The sequence below is a fragment of the Lissotriton helveticus genome, chromosome 4_1 (genome assembly GCF_964261635.1).
Source record: "Lissotriton helveticus chromosome 4_1, aLisHel1.1, whole genome shotgun sequence".
In the NCBI taxonomy this organism is placed as follows: domain Eukaryota; kingdom Metazoa; phylum Chordata; class Amphibia; order Caudata; family Salamandridae; genus Lissotriton; species Lissotriton helveticus.
Genome location: NC_136063.1, coordinates 726,266,563 through 726,287,414, shown reverse-complemented (window position 1 = coordinate 726,287,414; position 20,852 = coordinate 726,266,563). Strand labels below are relative to the sequence as shown.

Genomic DNA, 20,852 nt, shown 5'->3' with positions numbered 1-20,852 from the left:
TGTACCTTTGAAGGTTCTGCACAAAATGTGACCACAAGTAGAAAAGAAAAACTTAAGAATATATTTTTCTGCTACTGTTGGAGGCATTTGTTACTTGTCCAGTTAAGATGTGATACCGCACATCATGGAGTTTATGACCAAACACGGAGCAGTAGTTGGTCAAATAGTTGGAAGAATTCCTCACTAGGATTAGTGAATGCAGGTGATCAAGGAATACAAGTTCCTGTCTAATGGAGATTATATTTTTTTTTATTTAGTGTCATAATTCTTTTGAATGTTTCTGGTTGTTTATTGGGCTAAGGAATCTTGTAACAGTTTAAACGTTTTTGGGGCATGTTTTTTGTAAATGTAATAGAATTTTGAGAATTTCGCATTATGTGCTAAATGCTTTTAAGAGATGTCAAAAAATTGAAATGGAGTAATTTTTTCCCTCTATCTTTTAATTCCACTTAGAGCTTTCCTTAAAAAATTAAAAATGGCATAGTCTTGAGTTGCAGATTAAAAAAATACATTGTCGGTGAGACAGTTTGTTTTAAAATATTAGCTTATCATAATGTGATAATTGTGCCCAGGGCTATTCCGAGGCACTCTTACTTATGCCTTCTATTTTTTGCTGAGCCTTGGCCTGCTCCTTTAGTAGTTGCACAGATATACTCTGAATATCCCTCACCCAGCACATTTCGTACTTGACTTTGGTCTCAGTTGAGAGTGTTGGATTTTGAACAGGATCGGATCTGTATTGCCAAATGGGACAGTAATTATGGTGCCAAATTTATCACTATGATAAAGTCTTGGATGTCACCCTCAATTTGTCACTGTCCAGACTCTGGTGCAGGTCATAGTTTCCTAGGAAAGTGGCACGTTTGGAGGCTATGTGTTTTTGTCCTTTGAAAGGAGATGGCCTTTAATGGCCGGTATAGCCCGCTATGGCGGGATATAAGGCTCTGTTGTAGAATTGCATGTTTTGAGTGTTCTCTTGTTTACTCTTGAAGTGGGTATTCTACTTGGTCAGTTGCTTTGTCTGCCTCGGGGAACATCACACTTAGGAAGGCTCTAATGAATAAATCTTCATTCACCTTTGACTTGGTACTAGTGCATTTTCATTCAAGTATAACTTGGTATTGAGGAGTTATTCACTGCATTTTAAAGACCAGCTTGCAAGCCTTACAACCAGAGAGGGGCTGTGCGGACCCATCATGTGCACTTGACAGATCGTCGCCTGCCAGTTTGGCGACTTTCATCTCCGTTTTTAGATTGAGCCTTGTTGTATAGCTCCTATATATCCTTATATCGTGTTAAGTTAGCATAGGTACATTTGAGATTTAAACGCCATTTTTCCTTTCTTGCAACTTCTGCACACGACCCTTAATTGTTGACTTAGCTTTCAACCTAGTGGTTTGCCGTGGTGTATGTGAGAATAATATGTTATTGCTCTGATATCAGTTTTGTTTAATAAACCATGTCTGCACGGAGAGTGCTGAAGTTTCAGGAGCAACACGATATGGAATTGTTATGAGGTCTGATCTCCACGCCTTCATAGTCATAACACAAGTGCAGCCTTTGCCAACTTGGGCTTGAGGCGGGATTGATATTGCTTTGCAGGAGAATAGTTAACACACTTGATGCGGTGCACATGCAGAGAGAGCTGGTGTATGCTGATGTGATTCCTTTCATGCTAGGACACTAAGGTATGGGCCCGCCCTAAAACAACCCAAAGAGACCTTCTTAGCTAATAATATAATATATGTGTTAGGGAGGGTGAGATATAAGTGTTGTTAACTCTTATTCATTACAGCATGTTAACATGCTGTCACCATTCGCTTTTTATGTCTTAGTAACTATGCTGATAATTTTGCTACTGATAATAAGTATACTTGTATTATCTAAGATACTGCGCCTGAGAAGACGGCATTAGTAAATAAACATTTCAAATGCACATGTGTCTTCTTTACTCCATGTTCTGGTTTGTAATGATAATATAACGAAAGAGTGTTCATGAGTCCCACGTACCCTGAGGTACTGTAAGTTCATGTTCTGGTTTGTCTAAACATTGGGTGTTTGATATGTCCAATGAGACACTGTAGCTAGCTCGGTAAGGGGTGAGTTGGTTGCTAAGGTAAGTTTTGGGACACCCTAATTTGCCGAGGTTCCACTCCTCTGTGCACAGTTCTGTGTGAGTACAGAAACCCTGCAACATGGCGCCCAACGGTTTCGGTGGTCTTATATCATGACACTCGAGTAGTTTATCGTTCATGCCTTAACCCCTTCACATCCGTTTCCGGAAAACGGGGTGTCGGTGAAACCTACCTATTTTTTGAAATAGGTCTTTATTCAAGCTTGATTCTTTCTTAAACGGTTTCTTTGAATTACTACCCAGTTGTGCTACAAAGTATTCTTTGTGTGTTCTTGTTTCCAGTGTTGTCATGGCGGCGGTGGCTATTGCGCAGCATAGTCGCGTAGCGGTACGCAACCATCTTCAGACGTATCAAGTCCCAGTAGATGGGATGGCTGTGATTTTCGTGGTATGTGCAGATCCGGCGTTTCCTTACGAGTTGTTTTACTCTTGGGTTACGTTTCCGGCTGTGGACGCTAATTCTGGTTTGTTCCACTCCTACACCGCCTCGGATGTCCCGGCTGTATATACGCCGTACAGGGCATTGGAAATACCTATTGATCATTGGCAGCATCGAGTTTGGTTTGATGGCGCCCTCCCCCACTCTTTGTCCGCTGCGAGGTTAGGTCCACTCTCAATTCCAGGTACAAATTGGCCTGCGTTGGGTGGCTTTACCCCGCACCCGAATCACGGGGCTTGTACCCTAGCAGAAATTCGCAGGTTACATGTTGTTTCCATTTCCGTGATTCGTGCTTTAGTGCAATACATCGGTCGACATCTTCCTGGTGGTCCCCAGGGGGGTGCGGCCGTTCCCTTGGATCGAGGCGGAATGCGTCTCAATCCAGTGATGGTTAATTCGGTTTTTGGTGCGCGTCCTGTTGACAACGATGACTTCCCATTCTGGCTAGCGGAGAAGTTTGATCAACTAGAGGCGGTTTTTCCGAATTCTACTCCTGCTGATAAACATAGAATGTTAACGATTACTCTACCGAAGGATATTACTCCTGAACTTGCTGACTGTGAAAGCTGGGGAAAAACTTTTGCGGCAGTTTATACGAGGTGCTTCGGCACCCCGTCTATGAATGCCCTGCCTGAAATCATTAGACGTGTTCAGAATGATCACGGTCCAGAGGCAGCGGTTGAGTTGGGTATGCGCCTGTGTGGTTCTTTTGAGATTGTAAGTGATCTCATTCTCTCCAATGTTAAAGGAGATGCAGTTAACTTTCAGGTGTCGAATGCTTTGGCTGCTCTGCCCGATGCCGACAAACCCCGCCAGTTAGCAAAGATTGTGGTGGCCGCTTATAAGACAATTGGCCGCACAGGTAGAGGTCTGAAATATTTTCCGGTGAAGGAGAAAAAACAACCTCAGGGGCAATCTGCAGTGTCAGATGCCCAGCCCAAGTTCAAAAAACAAAATTGGCCTAACAAACAGACACAGGGGAAGCAGACTAGGCAAACTCAGGATTCTGTTCCTGCAATACAAGCTCCTGCACAGGCAGACAAAGTTTATGATTTGCGCGATCGCGCGATGATTAAATCACCTGATCGTTTTCAGGGTTCTGATCAACGCTCTCCTCGTTCCTTTCAGGAAACATCGGCCCAGAAGACCGGTGGTGGAGGAGGGGGTGGACGTGGACGTGGTGGCCAGCAAGGACGTGGTCAGTCCCGCCAGACAGACGGCGCAGTGAAGCAGGAGGATTCTACGCCTAAGCGTCCGCAGTTTGCGAAGAAGAAAGTCGCGGCCTTAACAGCGCATAGATATGCCACAGATAGTGAGAACGCGGCTTCGGAATCTGACGTGGGCTCTGACCTTGCTGGACAGCGCGGCGGAGATTACCAGAGGCGCTCCGTCCACTACTGAGGGTGACAGCGACTGAAGTTTTTGTTGTAATAGAAACAGCCGATACGAGATTAGCTCCCCCTGAAAGACTTTTTGAAATTGTCCTGTTAATTGAGGGTGACATACAGCGTACTGTCAGAGGGGTATTTTGGGAGAACCTTTCGTCTACGTACGACATTTTGCTTTCCGAGGCTGACTGGCCCCCACCTTCTGTGCTCGCAGCGCCGCGAGGGGAGGAGGGTAATCCTTCCCAGTTTCGCGCACACTGTCTCAACTGAGCATGCGCAGCATTTTGCAGAAGAGTGGGCTCGGGCTCTTGCACCGGCTCTGTACCGCAACCAATGTGGTTGGGACAAATTGTCCCCATGCCACGAAATTCCTTTGCGGTCTGAGCCGCAGCCTCAGCCTCAATATCCCATACGGCGTGAAGCTAAAGCGTCCGTCGCAGAAATCCTTGAACAATTGGAATATCAGGGAGTTATTGAAACGTGTGTGTCACCAATGAATAATCCCCTTTTTACTGTGACCAAACCTGACGGATCATATCGTTTGGTATTGGATTACCGGCATTTGAACTCGCATTGCCGTAACTGTGCAGTACAGAATACTCACGGCTCTGCCCTAGTGGATAGTCTAGTGCGTAAGCGTTTCAAGACAACGCTTGACATTTCCAATGGTTTTTATGCCCACAGACTGGATGGCTTTAGCTCCCAATGGACAAGTTTTACGTCCGCTGGTGTGCAAAAATGCTTCCGGCGACTCCCAATGGGCTACAAAAATAGTCCAGCGGTCTTCACCTCCAGAATAGTCACACTATTGGAGGGAATCGATCCGGATGCATGTTCTTATGTGGATGATATTTATCTCACAGACGACGAGATTTGGATGCATCTGTGTCGAGTGAATTCCATAATTTGTACCTTTGCGGACATGGGTTACAAATTTAATTTTGCAAAATCGCACATTGCAGAACACACGGTGTTGTTCCTAGGCTATGAGCTGAACAATGAAGGTAGAGGTTTGGCTCCTCACTTCTTGGAGAAATGCGCACAATTGCGCGCTCCTACAACACTGAAAAAATTACAGTCTTTGCTGGGCTTTTTAAATTTCGGCAGGACTTACATTCCGGAATATGCCCAGCGTATCAAGCCTTTGTATGCTTTGATACAACCTACTTTCTCAAAATCATGCTGGCTGCCTGAGCATTCCGCCATTTTGCAATCCTTGCAGGCTGATCTGCTCGCTTCTAAATATTTACTGACTCGTGATAACCACACCAACCTGGTAATAAGAATAATTCCCGGGACGGTGGGTTTCACATACCTCACTTTTAATGAAGGTGACACAGTACCTATTGCTTACAAGTCACACTTGTACACTTCGGCTGAGATGCGGTTTCCCACAGTGGAAAAGGTTTTAACTGCTGTACAGATGGCAATTCTTAAGGAACGAGCACTGTCTCAGGGGAAACGCATGCTAGTGGTAACACCCTGTCCTCACTTGGAGGCAGTCACAAAAGCCAGTGTACCGAATTCAAAAGCTTTGCACCCTCGGTGGATTCAGTGGGCTGCGTCATTGTCATCCACGGATGTCATGTTTATTTTTGACGCCTCCTTACGGTCGCAAGAGTACTTGCAGTATGAATTCGTTCATCCTGCTCCTCTGGCTATGCGACCTTTGGAGGATTTCCATTGCATCATTTACACTGATGGGTCGGCGCAGGTTGCGCATGGCTCTAAACATGCCTACGTTTCCGCATGCGCCATTGTGGTCGGTGCTATGTTGAATGATGAGTTCGTTTCCAGGGAAGTGCACACGTTGCCCCTGGGCGATTGCACCGCACAATTGGCGGAGCTTCGTGCTCTCTTACTAGCTTTGGAGTACGCAGATCCAAGTATTACAACTCTAATTGTAAGTGATTCTTACTACTGTGTCCAGTCTTACAATGAAAACTTGTTCTTTTGGATTCAAAATGATTTTCATGATTCCAAGGGTAGCACAATAAAACATAAAATGATCTGGGTTCGAGTGGCAGAGCTTAAGGCTAGGTTGCCACTCGTTTATGTGATTCATACTCTCGGTCATCAGCGCGTAGGAGTTCACGCTGTTGGCAACTCGCTTGCTGATGAAGCAGCGAAATCAGCAGTATCTACATACTTAGTTGCAGCGGTTACTAGGTCTAAAACCAAGATTGATAGTGACATCTTGGCAGCGATTGCTGCCTCTGAGAAGGGAAGTAAACATCCTGCGGGATTCCCTTCGAAGTATAAATACCACTTAAGTCCCGAAAAGGTTCCTTTTGTGACAATTCCTGATGTTGGGGAACGGCTGATTCCCAACTCGGATCGCAGAGCAGACTTGATTACAGCGGCTCATGAAGGTGTGGCGTCTGCGCATGCGGGCGTCTCGGCCACTGTAACTCAATTACAACTACGTTTCTGGTGGCGGGGACTGTACAAACAGACGCGTGATTATGTCCTTCTTTGCGACATATGCCAGCAGATTAAACCTTCAACTGCTACGCGTCCGCCACAGACTCAGTTGTACATTTCTAATAAACCGCTAGGTTGTGTTTATTTAGATTACTGCGGTCCTTTTTCATCTGATACTGCATATAAGTACATCTTAGTAGCAGTTGACTCATGCACACGCTTTGTGTGGGTATGGCCACATCGCAGCGCTGATTCACGGACTGTCATTAGAGATTTGCGTATCTTTATAGGGATTTTTGCCTGTGGTACCTTCCATTCGGATCAGGGTCCGGCTTTCGCCTCTAAGGCGTATAAGGATGCCATGACTTCGATGGGGGTCCAAGTCAAGTTTTCGTCACCCTACAGACCTGAGGGTAATAGTGTAGTTGAACGAATGAACCGTGATTTAAAGCAATCTTTGACAGCCCGAGTTATAGGCACTGGCAGAAACTGGCTGGCTCACCTCTATGGCGTGCAGCGTGCTCTTAATAATCTCCCTAGAAGGTCTCTGGGTGGGCGGACCCCATACGAAATGCTCTTTGGCATCAAGATGTACGTCCCTGACCTTGACGGTCTAGACTCTGTGGTTCGCGCCACTTCCTTTGACGCAGTGGGAACATTGCCCGACACCTACACAAGGGAGTTCAGAAACGTTTCTTAAAAAGTATACTTGTTTCACTGACTTTAACCAGTCCAATCCCGAGTCCTTTTATTTTAAATTTCACAAACAGCCACTGTCCAAGGTTAGACTTACCGATACAAAATTGTTGTATTCGAAGGCCTTCCTAGATCAATTAGTTACTGGGGGCTATGAGTTATGGAAGGAAACAATAGACCTTAAATCGGTTTGGGGTTCAAGGGCCTGGCAGGTACGAGGCACTGAGGCTTTGCACCGTGCATGTCTCATCCCGAATCATATGTTGTTTTTAAATGAAACCATTTCCCAGACCACATGCTTTGGATTGGCTACATCTAAAAGGTTAAACACCCCGTCTTTCCCGGAGTTGGAGGAATATGAGGATTGGAGTAATTTTACTCAATTGTCTATTAAAGATATACAGGCTCTGCTTCTTAATTCCTCCTTTAACATTTCCAGTATGAATCCCAAGGGTTGGCTGCTTTGGCACCGTAGTGCTGATTCTTGCCAAAAAAGATTTTTAAATATAACTGACGGTTTTAAGACTGTTAGATCAGATCCCCGGTTTGATTTGAGTCCTACTGTCACCTCTTACTCTGTGGGCAAGTTGTGTCAGGCTTGGCTGAAACATTCAACTTTACCTGCGGTCAAGTATCACCTTTCCAAACTGAATGCAGACGTGGATTTGAATGATTTCATTAAAGGCCCAGCTAGTGGCAGGTCGAAAAGGTGGTTATATGGGGTTTACAATGAAATTTGGAAACTCTCACAGATTGAGGCTGCTTCACGCCTTAGGGCTATTGATCAGGCGAATCTTGAGAAAGTGCTTGCAGTGGTTGACAATAGCATTAATGTGCTTTCCTCTAGAATTTACACATTAGATAACATTGTGTCGTCTGTTGTTGATATTGTGCATGATGAAGTGTCAGTTTTATACCATGGTCAAAATCAATTACGGTCAATCATGCAGTTTGCATGGACACTTCAGACTCTGAAAATGGGTAAAGTTCCCTGGGGATACATGAACGTTTCCTCTTTGTTTGCACCGTTTAATTTGACAGACAAACAACGCTTGCTTTCAATGCGTGATGCTTCCTTTTCTATGCTACATATTGAAAGGTTGGAATCTTTACCTTTTTCTGTGGCAGAAGCCACTGCTGCTACGTGGCTTATCCACGGTTTAATAACGCTGCCTTTTGCTTTATATAAGTTTTCAAATTGTATGAAATATGTGCCAATAGGTCGTTTTGAACCCTTAGGTAGCGGTTTTCTTCATGAGGTCTGGTCACTCCCATACACATACAGATGTTTCAAGGATGAACAAGAAGTTTATCTAACAGGGGATGAGTGTACTGAGACGCCAGATCATTCTTTAATGTGCAGACACATACAGTTACACGGTTCATGTAACAAGGACCGACCGAATATGGCTTGCGTTTTACAGGGCACGCCAGTTCCTGCTATCATCCCCACGTTTAAATTGTTAGAGAATGGTAGTTATTTAATGCTCAATAATGAAAACTGTTGTGGTTTAATTAAAGGTATAGCTTTCATAGTAACAGTAAGTGAGCGAGTTATTTGCTGCAGAAATGTTCTTTATCCTCCCACACGTGAACATAGGGAGTCTTCCATTTGGCCACAGATACCGACCTTGGGAGCAGAATTCAGCGGCATGGCTAGAATAAGAGCTCTATTGTCCCAGAAAGAGGTGGCCTTGAGCTCGGCCCGTGAAACTTTCGTGCTTCACATTGCTAACACCCGTACGGAGGTTCAGGCTCTTTTAAATACTGATTTGCCTTTGCATTTCGGAGCCATGGTCCGTTCTATCTTTAACGCATCCTCCACAACGGGCCTAGCACATTTTTTTAAAGTTGTTAGCGGTGGTCTCGTGACTTCCTTTGAGAAGATTTTTGGAGTCATCCCTGCCTTCTTCCATTCTATTTTTTCATCCTTATTTGGAGGGTTCCCGTTTTTACTTGCATTAGCGGCTGGCGCATTGGTGGTTTTCTGCCTTTTTAAATATGGATGCCCTTCCTGTGCAAGACCACGCTCAGCTGCTACTGACGCGGTTTCGCAAACGCATGCTTGATTATTATGGCACACTGCCGTTGGCGACTCTAAGCACGGCGTTTGGATTATCTTTTCGGTTCTCCTATTTCACCTGTGTCCAGCCTGTATTTCGCTGCCTGACCTGTGATTTCCTTTGGGCCATTGATTTGTGTCTCTGCGGACCAATATCTTCTGACGTCGATTTTGATCAACTGATGAGTCCTATCATTGCTCACGAGTTGGTTTGTTCTGACGAAAGGATTATGGCCTTGGCGGTGGCACATGGACTAATGGGTCCCTGGGATGTGTTGTCGGCAGCGCAAAATTTCTTGGAACGAAGTTTTCTTGAACACCCACCGAGCTGTCCTCTGATGGTTATAGAGGATCCGGTGCTGGAAGATCACGTATGTTCCTTTCATCTGTTAAATTGGATGGCTGAACTGTTTTCGGATGAGGACAGTGACTTCCTCCTGGAGGCTGTTTCAGCTTACTTTTCATATACAGTCTTATCATAGACACTGCCTCAAATTGACATGCTGATTGATAGCATTTCCTTGTTTTTATTGACTTTTGGTCAAGACATTTTATTTTTGCTTGCCTATTGGCTTGAGCCACATTATACTTGTGGGCTGTTTTTTAGCATTAGTTTTTGTAATTGAATTTTTATTCATGCTCGTTTATAATTGGATTCTGCTCTCATGTGATGGCACTTCTGTTATCTTATTTAGTCCGTTCTCGGATCATGGGGGGGTGTTGTATAGCTCCTATATATCCTTATATCGTGTTAAGTTAGCATAGGTACATTTGAGATTTAAACGCCATTTTTCCTTTCTTGCAACTTCTGCACACGACCCTTAATTGTTGACTTAGCTTTCAACCTAGTGGTTTGCCGTGGTGTATGTGAGAATAATATGTTATTGCTCTGATATCAGTTTTGTTTAATAAACCATGTCTGCACGGAGAGTGCTGAAGTTTCAGGAGCAACACAATATGGAATTGTTATGAGGTCTGATCTCCACGCCTTCATAGTCATAACACAAGTGCAGCCTTTGCCAACTTGGGCTTGAGGCGGGATTGATATTGCTTTGCAGGAGAATAGTTAACACACTTGATGCGGTGCACATGCAGAGAGAGCTGGTGTATGCTGATGTGATTCCTTTCATGCTAGGACACTAAGGTATGGGCCCGCCCTAAAACAACCCAAAGAGACCTTCTTAGCTAATAATATAATATATGTGTTAGGGAGGGTGAGATATAAGTGTTGTTAACTCTTATTCATTACAGCATGTTAACATGCTGTCACCATTCGCTTTTTATGTCTTAGTAACTATGCTGATAATTTTGCTACTGATAATAAGTATACTTGTATTATCTAAGATACTGCGCCTGAGAAGACGGCATTAGTAAATAAACATTTCAAATGCACATGTGTCTTCTTTACTCCATGTTCTGGTTTGTAATGATAATATAACGAAAGAGTGTTCATGAGTCCCACGTACCCTGAGGTACTGTAAGTTCATGTTCTGGTTTGTCTAAACATTGGGTGTTTGATATGTCCAATGAGACACTGTAGCTAGCTCGGTAAGGGGTGAGTTGGTTGCTAAGGTAAGTTTTGGGACACCCTAATTTGCCGAGGTTCCACTCCTCTGTGCACAGTTCTGTGTGAGTACAGAAACCCTGCAACAGCCTAGATCAGCGCGCATGCTCTACATGCGCTGCTCTGCGAGACTTTTAGTAAGGGGCTTCAGAAAGCTCACCACACGCTTGTGCGTGTGTTTTTGTTTTTCTCACAGACTATTGGGCTTTGCGTGGGTTTTTCTAAGAAAGACAGCACGCAATTGGGCAATGGCGGGTGCATGTCCCGCCTTTGCTCCGCCCACAGCCTATTGCTTGGGGTTACCAGCACGGGCGACATCTGTTTACAATTATTGTGCCCAGACGCGTGCGCGATAATTTGAAACCGATCCCTAACACCAGCACGCGCTCTTGCGCACCACTCACGGGCTTGTTTGTTAATGCACTACGACCGCTGGGTACAGTAATATTAACAACTCGGTATGTTTGAAAATTTAAATAAAGCTCAATTCAAACAAGATGTTGGGAATGTTTAAATGGCAAAAACGTGTGCACATTTTTTTTTAAAATACTTTTTATTGAAACAAACAAAAAATTACATAAAATTAACTCTCAGGTGAAAGCATTCGGTTCCAACGCACGGGTCAATGCGGCACAATACAGAATCAAATACACAATGGTTAATACTAGGGTCCAGGGGAATCCTGCACTTCTAGTTCTAAACCTGACGTGGATGGCACACAAATCTCCCCATGGTGGCTATTCCACGCCCCCCAAATCTTACCCCACTTCTGCGGGCAACCCATGGCCACATACACTGACCATTCCCTAAACATGCGCCAATCAAGGTCCTCTGCCCATTTATGGATTCGGGCGGTTGGCTAGCTCCCCAAAGTTGGGCGATATTACGTTTAGCCACCATATATGTTAGCGTGAACCATTGTTTCTGGTACACATTCAGATCGGATGGCTCCCATACATTCAACAGACATCTCCAGGCTTCCAGCCGCATCTCAACCCCCAACACTTCCCTCAGCTCATCATGAATCTCTGCCCAATATGTCTATCACTTCTCAATACCAGAGGGTATGCACCAAGGTGACGACTGCCCCGCACTCTCTCCTACAAACTCCACTCTCAGCACGCCCCATTCGTACCAGACGGGGTCCAGTTATGTAGGATCTATGCGGTATCTTCAGCTGCACCAATCGGAGCCGCATCTGGAAGGCGACTACCTTGGGGTATGACACCGCCTCGTCATCAAGTTCTAGCCCATCCGCACTCCACTGAGTTCTAATCCTCACCAATGGGTTTCGGAGTTATTGATCAATTTCCGATACATCAATGAAATGGTTTTCTCCGGAATATATCCATCTAGTGCACGGTCCTCGAGAGGAGATGCTTCAGGGAGATCCGCGCCTTTGGGGACATGGGCGGTGAGAGCATGCCTCACCTGCAAATATCGAAAGTACTCATTCTGGTGTAGACCATACTGCTTTACTCAAACGTATGCACTGAGTCTTTCACCCACACATCCTTTATCTGGGTAATTCCAATGAGGTCCCACTTATCGAATCCTTTTGACTGCCATAGACTGCCCAGCATCTCAGAATTCAACAAAGGGGTGCTCAGTGTCAACTTACCCTCCCACCCAAGACATTTATTAGCCGCGTGCCACACCTGTGTCACATGTGCAGTCGGGCCAGTCAAAGGAAATCTCCCAGGCCTAGAGTATAGAGCCCTATCAATCATCCCACCGGGTGCCTGACCCCAGTCCATGGCATAGCCCGGGTCTCCTGGAAGTCCATAGACGATATGATTCACTGTGGCTAGTTGCGAGGCCCAATAGTACTTCCGCAAATCAGGAAGTCCGATTCCACCATCGTACCACAGGAGAGTTGATTTATTGAAGGCAATGCGGGCCCCGCCATCCCAGAGTTGCTGCATCTGGAGAACTTCTATTTTTTGGAAATACGCGGCCGGTACTGGGTCCATTGAATTCTGTTAGGCATATTGAAACCGAGGCAGCGCCATCATCTTTAAGAGAGCGGCTCTTCCGAGCAAGGAGAGAGGAAGAGTCTTCCATAGCTCCACATCCTTCCTACACCTTCTTAAGCCCTTGCGCGCTAGCGGTTTTCCCGCTGTGCGCTGACTTTTGCGGAAACCCGCGTTACATGACGAGCTCAGCTCGTCATGAGCGTACGACAGGCGTAACTCATGACGAGCTGAGCTCGTCATGAGTGTAGAAGGGGTTAATGGAGTAGCTAGGTTACTGTCATATCGCAGCTTTGGGTCAAGCGTGATGAATATACCCAGATATTTAAATCCCGTCGTCTCGCCACGAATAGGGCATGACTTCGGGATCGCCGGTGGATCGCCCACCACCACAAATAGCACCGACTTGGCCCAATTAATGGCCAATCCGGAGTATCTGCTAAAAATAGCAAGCACATCCAGAAAGTTGCGGAATGACTCTTTGGGGCTAGTGAGGTAAAGCAGCACGTCGTCTGCATATAGCGAGATCTTATCTACCCAGTCAGGTGTCCACCGCAAACCCCGGATCGACCTATCCCATCTGACACATGCTGACAATGGCTCCATCGCAAGTGCAAAGAGCAGCGGAGACAGTGGGCATCCCTGTCTGGTGCCTCTCCTAATGTGAAGTCGCAGGACTTGCAATTATTGACGACCACTCTAGCTAGGGGTTTTGCGTATAGCAGGCGCACCCAACTGATAAATTCACTTCCAAAGCCCAGCTTCGCCAATACCGCAAACGGATACTGCCATTCCACTCTGTCAAAAGCCTTTGTGGCATCCAAGGAAACCAGCACCGTCTGTTCATGGATTTTCGGGGACCCCCAAAGGACTCCGTGCAGCCTGCGCAAATTGAGCGCCGTGTTACGGCGCGGCATAAACCTGGACTGATCCGGGTGGATCAAAGATGTAATCACCTTGACAAGTCTGATAGCTAGAAGTTTCGCCTATATTTTGGGCTCCACGTTAAGTAGCGATATGGGCCTATAGGAGTAGCATAATGTCCTTGGCTTGCCAGCTTTATGGATGACCACTATATTCGCCACTCGCTGATCATGAGGAAGTTCCCCACTCTCCCTACTCTCCATAAACATGGCTCGGATGTAGGGAGCTAGTTTATTTGCGTTCAACTTGTATAATTCATTTGGTATCCCATTGGGGCCTGTCGCTTTACCCGATTTTCATCTGCCTGATCGCTTGAGCAACCTCGTCATCTGTCAGCGTGGAATCAAGATAGTTCTTGTCCTCCTCTGACAGACGAGGCATGGCTATGTCTCTAATCATCTCACTATTCTCCACTTCCGTGAAGGCACTGCCGGCCGTATAGATCTTCCGATAGTATTCAGAGAACTCGTCCGCCACAGCCTGCGGGGCCGTGATCATGAGCGACTCCAGCCCTTCCAATTCCGGTACCAGCCTAGACGCTCGCTCTCCATGTTCAAGCCAAGCAATCAATTTGCCGGCCTTATCGCCGTGTTCATATATGCGCCTCTGGACAGCGTTATGGTGAGCCACTGCTCTATCTCTGACTAGTGCTTTATACTCCTCCTCTCGGAGACGCAGCAGATGGAGGTCTGCCGGCGTATGCGCCTGTTGTAATAATCCAGACAATTGAAGATAAAGTAAGTTGGTTTATTAGCAGCACGGCTAACATCCATCCAAGAACAAGTTCAGCCTGTACTGTATTCCAACAGACATAAGCTCTAGTCAACATGTACTAGAACTCAGAACATTCTCAAATACGAACATGTCTCATGCACAGGCATGCGACAATAACAAAGCTTTAAAGGGGAAATGTAATAAATAAGAATACAACACACCTCCCTTATTACAAAACAATTAAACAAAGAAAACAGAGATCTGAATATAAAGTATTTAACATGTTTTTGGTAATAAAATGAAATCTTTAAACAGGAAATCAATTCATATATCTTTTAGTCATATAAATGACACGTTTAGAATCTTTCACTCTATTGGCAATAGAATCACCTCCAGAAGACTCATTTTGCTTATTGGATAAGTTTCTCTCATTATTCATGGCAGTGCATTTTGCTAATTTCTTAATGTTCCAAAATTTACCATCTTGTGTCATAACACTGTTCGAGAATACCTTCTCGATTTGAATAGGATCACTAAATTTATTGGATCCTTTGGATAACAACCCAGGTCTAAGAATTCTCACCCACTTGAAATTCTTGGGATTTTGTGTTCCATTTTTTGTCATACCACACTTTAGTTCTGATATGTTTACTCTCCACACGTCTGGCTATATCATCCACATTGTCCTTATTCACAACAAATTGATTACATTTCTCCTTTAACCACCATGGTAACATCCTTGATGCTGGATTACGGCCCTTGAACAACTTAAAAGGACTCACCTCAGTGGTAGTGTGAGGTGTAATGCGGTAAGTCCACAGACGCTCCCTCAAAGCACCTACCAAATTTGCTCCAGATTTGATTGATTCCACCACGAAATTTTTCAAAACTCGATTAAACCTTTCAACTTGGCCATTCTCATGCGGTTCGTATAACGAGGTCAATCTATGAACAATGTTGCAGTCCTTGAGAAATTTAGCCATATCACTTGAAGTCAATTGAACACCATTGTCAGAAACCATAATCGAAGGACAACCTTCCCTAGTGAAGACTTCTTTACAAAATTAATGACAGCCTCCGTAGTAGCTTTAGGGACAAACTTAATCTCAGGCCACTTGGAATGATAATCTACTAACACGAAAGCATAGCGTGAAGATTCTGGCAGAATGTTAAAAGGCCCCGATATATCAAAAGCAATTTTTTGCCAAGGCTCCGAGGGCCATTTAACTATTTTGAGTGGTGGAGTATATACTTTTAACATTCTTTCCTTGTACACACACTCTTGACACTCCCTAACTGTCCTATCAACAAATCTATCAATACCAGGCCACCAGAAAATTGAACGTACCAACCGTTTCATGGATGAAATACCAGGATGTGTGTCATGTGCAACCTGTAAAATAACCTCATGCATGCCCTCAGGCGGTATACATTTGCCAGACTTGAAGATAAAACCACAATCATATTCCAACTCATCCGAGACATTATAAAATGGCATCAACTCCGATTTGATGGTATTTTTATTTGGCCAACCATTCTGAATGTAATTTACTAAATATTCCCATCTTGAGTCTCTATTAACACATTCTTTCCAAACAGATTCAGTGATATTCTTAAATTTCCCTTGTAACACATCTTGTATAGCTAAAACAAAATCACATTCATTAACTACACTGACCTCATCAACTTTACACGGCAAACGTGACAAGCAATCGGCTGTCACATTCTTTTTCCCTGGTACATAAATAGTGACAAAATTATATTCTTGTAACCTAGAAGTTAGTCTCGCAATTCTGGCTGTGGAGTTCCATCCACCTCCCACAGATAAAATATTTACTAAAGGTTTATGATCCGTTCTTAGAATAAATTTTGATCCCCAAACATACAGTCTAAAATGTTCAATAACCCAAACGCACGCTAACAATTCTTTCTCAATTACAGAGTATTTACGCTCACACTCATTCAATGTCCTTGATGCAAATGCCACATTCCATTCCTCATTACCTTCCCTTTGAGACAAAACTCCACCCAAACCATACAGCTGGCATCCACTGTAATGATACATTCTTTGTTAATTCTAAAAGGTTTTAAATTAGGAGCTTTAACTATGTCTCTCTTAATTTCATCAAAAGCTTGTTGTTGAATGTTAGACCAAGAATATTCTATTCCTTGTCTCAACAACTTTCTTAACGGTTCCATCTTATTTGCAAAATTCATCACAAACTTGCTGTAGTATTCGCACATACCAGCAAATGATAGTAATTGATCCTTGTTTTTAGGAACTGGAGCTTGAGTAATAGCCTCCACATTGGATTTTTTCGGAAATACACCCTTACCTGATAACGTATGTCCTAAATATTCAACTGACTCTTGAAAAAGTTTGCACTTATGCGCTTTTAATGTTAAACCATTACTTTGTAACCTCTTACATACTTCTTGCAAATGACATTCATGTTCGTTAGTATTTAAAAAAAAAAAAACAATATATCGTCCTGAAAACATTTTACATATGAATCAATATCTCTAAAAATATGAAACATGACTCTTTGAAATACAGATGCAGCGGACGCTAGTCCAAATGGCATGCGTACATATTGAAAAAGACCCTGTGGCGTTACAAATGCTGTAAGCTTTCTAGAATCTTCTGTTAATTCGATCTGATGGTAGGCAGATCTTAAGTCCAATTTAGAGAAAATTTTTGCACCATCAAAAAGGGAGACCAACTCATTTATGTTTGGCAGCGGATGGCAGTCATTAACTATATTGGAATTTAACGCCCTCAGGTCAACACACAATCTTAATGTTTGATCCGTTTTTCTTACTAAAACTATGCGGGAAACCCACTCTGAGGACTCTATAGGTTCAATAATCCCTTCCTTTAATAAGTCATCTAACATAGTCTTGAGTTCTTCTCTTATGTTAATGGGAACACCTCTGAGTTTTTGAATGACAGGTGTATGATTTTTTTAAAGTAAAATCTTGTGTGAAAAGTTCTTAAGTTTCCCTAGCTTTTCACAGAAAACTGTGTCGAAATGTTTGATAAGATCACATCCCTTAGTACTCAAAATAGAATCATTGGATAGTTCAATTACAGAAACTGTGTCCATCAGACTGTCATCACACAGAGAGACAGGTTCTTTTGCCCTGGGATTTAAAATGATACCTAATTTCCATTGATCAAACCATCCCAATACATTGATACCCTTAACGGAAATGTATAACTTTATAGTGGCTTTCCTGTTCTTAAACTGAATTGCTTTTGGAAAAAGGGGGTGGTGATGGACAGAGTTTCTGAATGATGCAGAATACTCTTACCAAGTCAAGAGATCATGGTTTTAATCCATCACCTGTTTTTTAGCTCATTGCACCATCCCAGCTCAGAACCTGGCTATATGCAAATTAGTCTGTTCCTGTCCCAGTGCATGATGGGAACAGGGCAAACCAAACTACCAAGCCAATTCTTATACTGGGAAGGAGACAAGCTTCCGGGGACCGGTTTCTGGCATCACAGCCTTCGTCGGCCCGGCTTGCTTGAATCCTGATGGTGCAATGAGCAAGGGACTCACGTCTGAGTATACCCTCCCACACATAGTGTGGATAAAATCGATTTTGGAAAAAGGGGGTGGTGATGGACAGAGTTTCTGAATGATGCAGAATACTCTTACCAAGTCAAGAGATCATGGTTTTAATCCATCACCTGTTTTTTAGCTCATTGCACCATCCCAGCTCAGAACCTGGCTATATGCAAATTAGTCTGTTCCTGTCCCAGTGCATGATGGGAACAGGGCAAACCAAACTACCAAGCCAATTCTTATACTGGGAAGGAGACCAGCTTCCGGGGACCGGTTTCTGGCATCACAGCCTTCGTCGGCCCGGCTTGCTTGAATCCTGATGGTGCAATGAGCAAGGGACTCACCGCTCCTAATCAGCAAAAATGTTGGCTGAGCCTTTCCATTTTTTAGGCTGGCATGCACAACACCCTTTGTTCCCTCCACCCCCACAAACCATTATCCTTTGGGTGACTGGCTTGCAATATCACAATACCTTCCCAGAACAATTCTACCTATAGTTTAAAACATTTTGACTCTTGTTTTCTTGCCTGTTTGAGATTCATGCCCCTCCCCTCGCCATTACCTCTCAATTCTTCCGGATGAACATGCTTGTGCATCCTTAATTTAACAGCAAATTTTGTTTGGGGCAGGATTAAGTAGCTTTCCTCCCTGTAGGGTGGGTGCAACAGCGATGAGTGCCAGACTGCAGATGTGGAACTACTGTGCAGCGAGGCAGCTGCAGAATCCCTGCCGCCTGTTGTGCATGCCTCCCCGAGACAGTTGCTAGACTCTGGTAGGGAGAGCGGGCCCTGGCCTAGGCTGACAGCACATTTTAAACAAACCGAGAGCAGCTGCTGTACAACGCTTTTGATTATCGCAGGCCAATCTATTTTACCTAGCCTGATGCATATTTTATTAGATGACATCACCCATTGGCCTTTCAGTGTAAGAGCTCACCTTTCTGCTTATGCACGCATCTGCTGCACCTGCAGACTTGCTTTGTAATGCATTTGCAATGCAGTAGGTCTCGCATTACTGAAAGTTTGAGCAGTTGGCGTTGCATTATTATTTGCTTCGCCATTAGCTCAAATTTTCAGTAATGCGAGACCTATTGCTTTGCAAATGCTTGTTAAACATATTCCTGACGTTTCGGATCAGGTTTGCCAAAGGATACCTGTAGAAGGAAGCCAACTTTGATTGGAGTGCAGGCTTTCTAAGGAAGTCAATCTGGTAATGATAACGTATACGTTTTATATGCAACCACCAAAATTAGGGTAACTCATTGGTGAATTTGTACCAAGGCTCCGGGAATTATCTGTGAATTTCCATTTAGCAACATGACTAAAGAACCTATTAGTTGATTAGTTTATTGTCCAGTGCTAAAGTAGAACGATCCAAGAATGGTTGTGGTTGCTTAAAAAAAAGTATTTGAAAATATTCTATTGATATTGTTTTAGTGGCGGGAGAGTGAGCTTTGTATGAAAGAAATGGTTTATTGAGTTCAGTGGGTGGCTATGAAGAGGTAATGTCTGTTGATAATGTTGAGAAACCGGATAATACCATGGGCTTGATGCTTTAAAGCTCCAAAAGAAGTAAAAAATATTGTAGAGAACAAGCAGCCTAACTGAGTTCGCTGTAGATATAGGAGAAATTTCCATGAATGGGATTTGAAATCTTGTTACACCATTAATTATGAATTCAGGAAATGTGTAAATATACGCATTAAATGCCCTTTGCAACCAGAGTATGCCAAGTCTTATTTCGAAGCCACAAAGTAATTAATTGATGGCAAATTAATCTGATTTGAGTTTGGGTGTGGGTCAAGCTGACCATGAAGAAAGGCAAAAAAAGTCAAGTAATTGTGAGAAATATTGATTTGATTGTAGGAGAGTAGGGTCTGCTTTCCTATGGTCACCCCACTTTTTGCTTTTTGCTGTGGCTGTTTTCGACTTAGATGTGGCTGTGGGCCTGCTAATCAGACCCACACCCCTGCTGTTCTCTCTCTAAATTCACACCATGTACTTTAGGTACATCACCAATTGGGAGTTGGGTCACTCTTGTGAGCCACTGTACAGTGTACTATAGGTACCCAGGGCATAGGTGCACCAAAGGCCTACCAGGGGCTGCAGCATATCGTTTGCCACCCCTGGCTGGCCATCCAAACTGACACAACTGGCTGATCACTCACCTAGGGCAAGGTCGTGTAATCACCCCTTGCTTGGATATAGTATTTCTATATCTAACCTTATATATAGACACATATGCACCTATAAGTCACTCCTATGGCAGGCCTTAACAATCCTGAAGGCAGAGTGCTTGGTTTTATGTGAGATGGAGCTTTAGCATGAGCTGAGCCTGTCTGCAGCTTTCGGAACCATGTCCTTATAGCTGTTCTAATATATAGCCATACCATATACTCTTAAGTGCATTATGAACCTCGCGGTTAAATGCTAACTTTGGTTTGACTTTATCAAAACATGTTGTGTAAGGTGTCATACGCTTTGGAATACTACCCCCTCGCTAGTTCTGGCAACGGGGGTAGCACTCCACCCTTCTAGAGGGAGAAGACATGTTGTTCATACTAATCCCAGTTAAAGTTAACCAGAGCCTCAGCATCACAAAATGGATGCTGCTGCCACAGACACAAGTCTGACCTCCTGCTGCTGGGAGTCCTTCCAGCGAGGGAGGCTTGGACAATAGGTTTCCTGTCTTGGGAGGTGCTAGCACCACCCCAGACAGGCTATAGTGTATTGGGGCAGGGAGGGCTGAATGAAATGACACTGCCTGGGGCACACAAGGTGTCCCATGCATAGTCCAGTTCAAACCGGTGCTGGGGCACTCCAGCCCCAGCTCTGGCGCGAAACTGGACAAAGGGAAAGGGGTGTAAGCACCCCCTTCCTGGGTGCCACCCATAGGAGGGACCTAGCAGGTAATCCAGCCCCTAAATTTGGTATATAGGTAGGAGCTGAGTCCCAAAACTTTA

At 44.1% G+C, this 20,852-nt stretch overlaps 1 protein-coding gene across 1 annotated transcript in view; it reads left to right on the top strand.

Moving 5' to 3' along the window:
- The window catches only part of DSG2 (desmoglein 2), a 486,965-nt gene that overhangs the window by 111,816 nt on the left and 354,297 nt on the right, over positions 1–20,852 (top strand). The window lies entirely within an intron of this gene.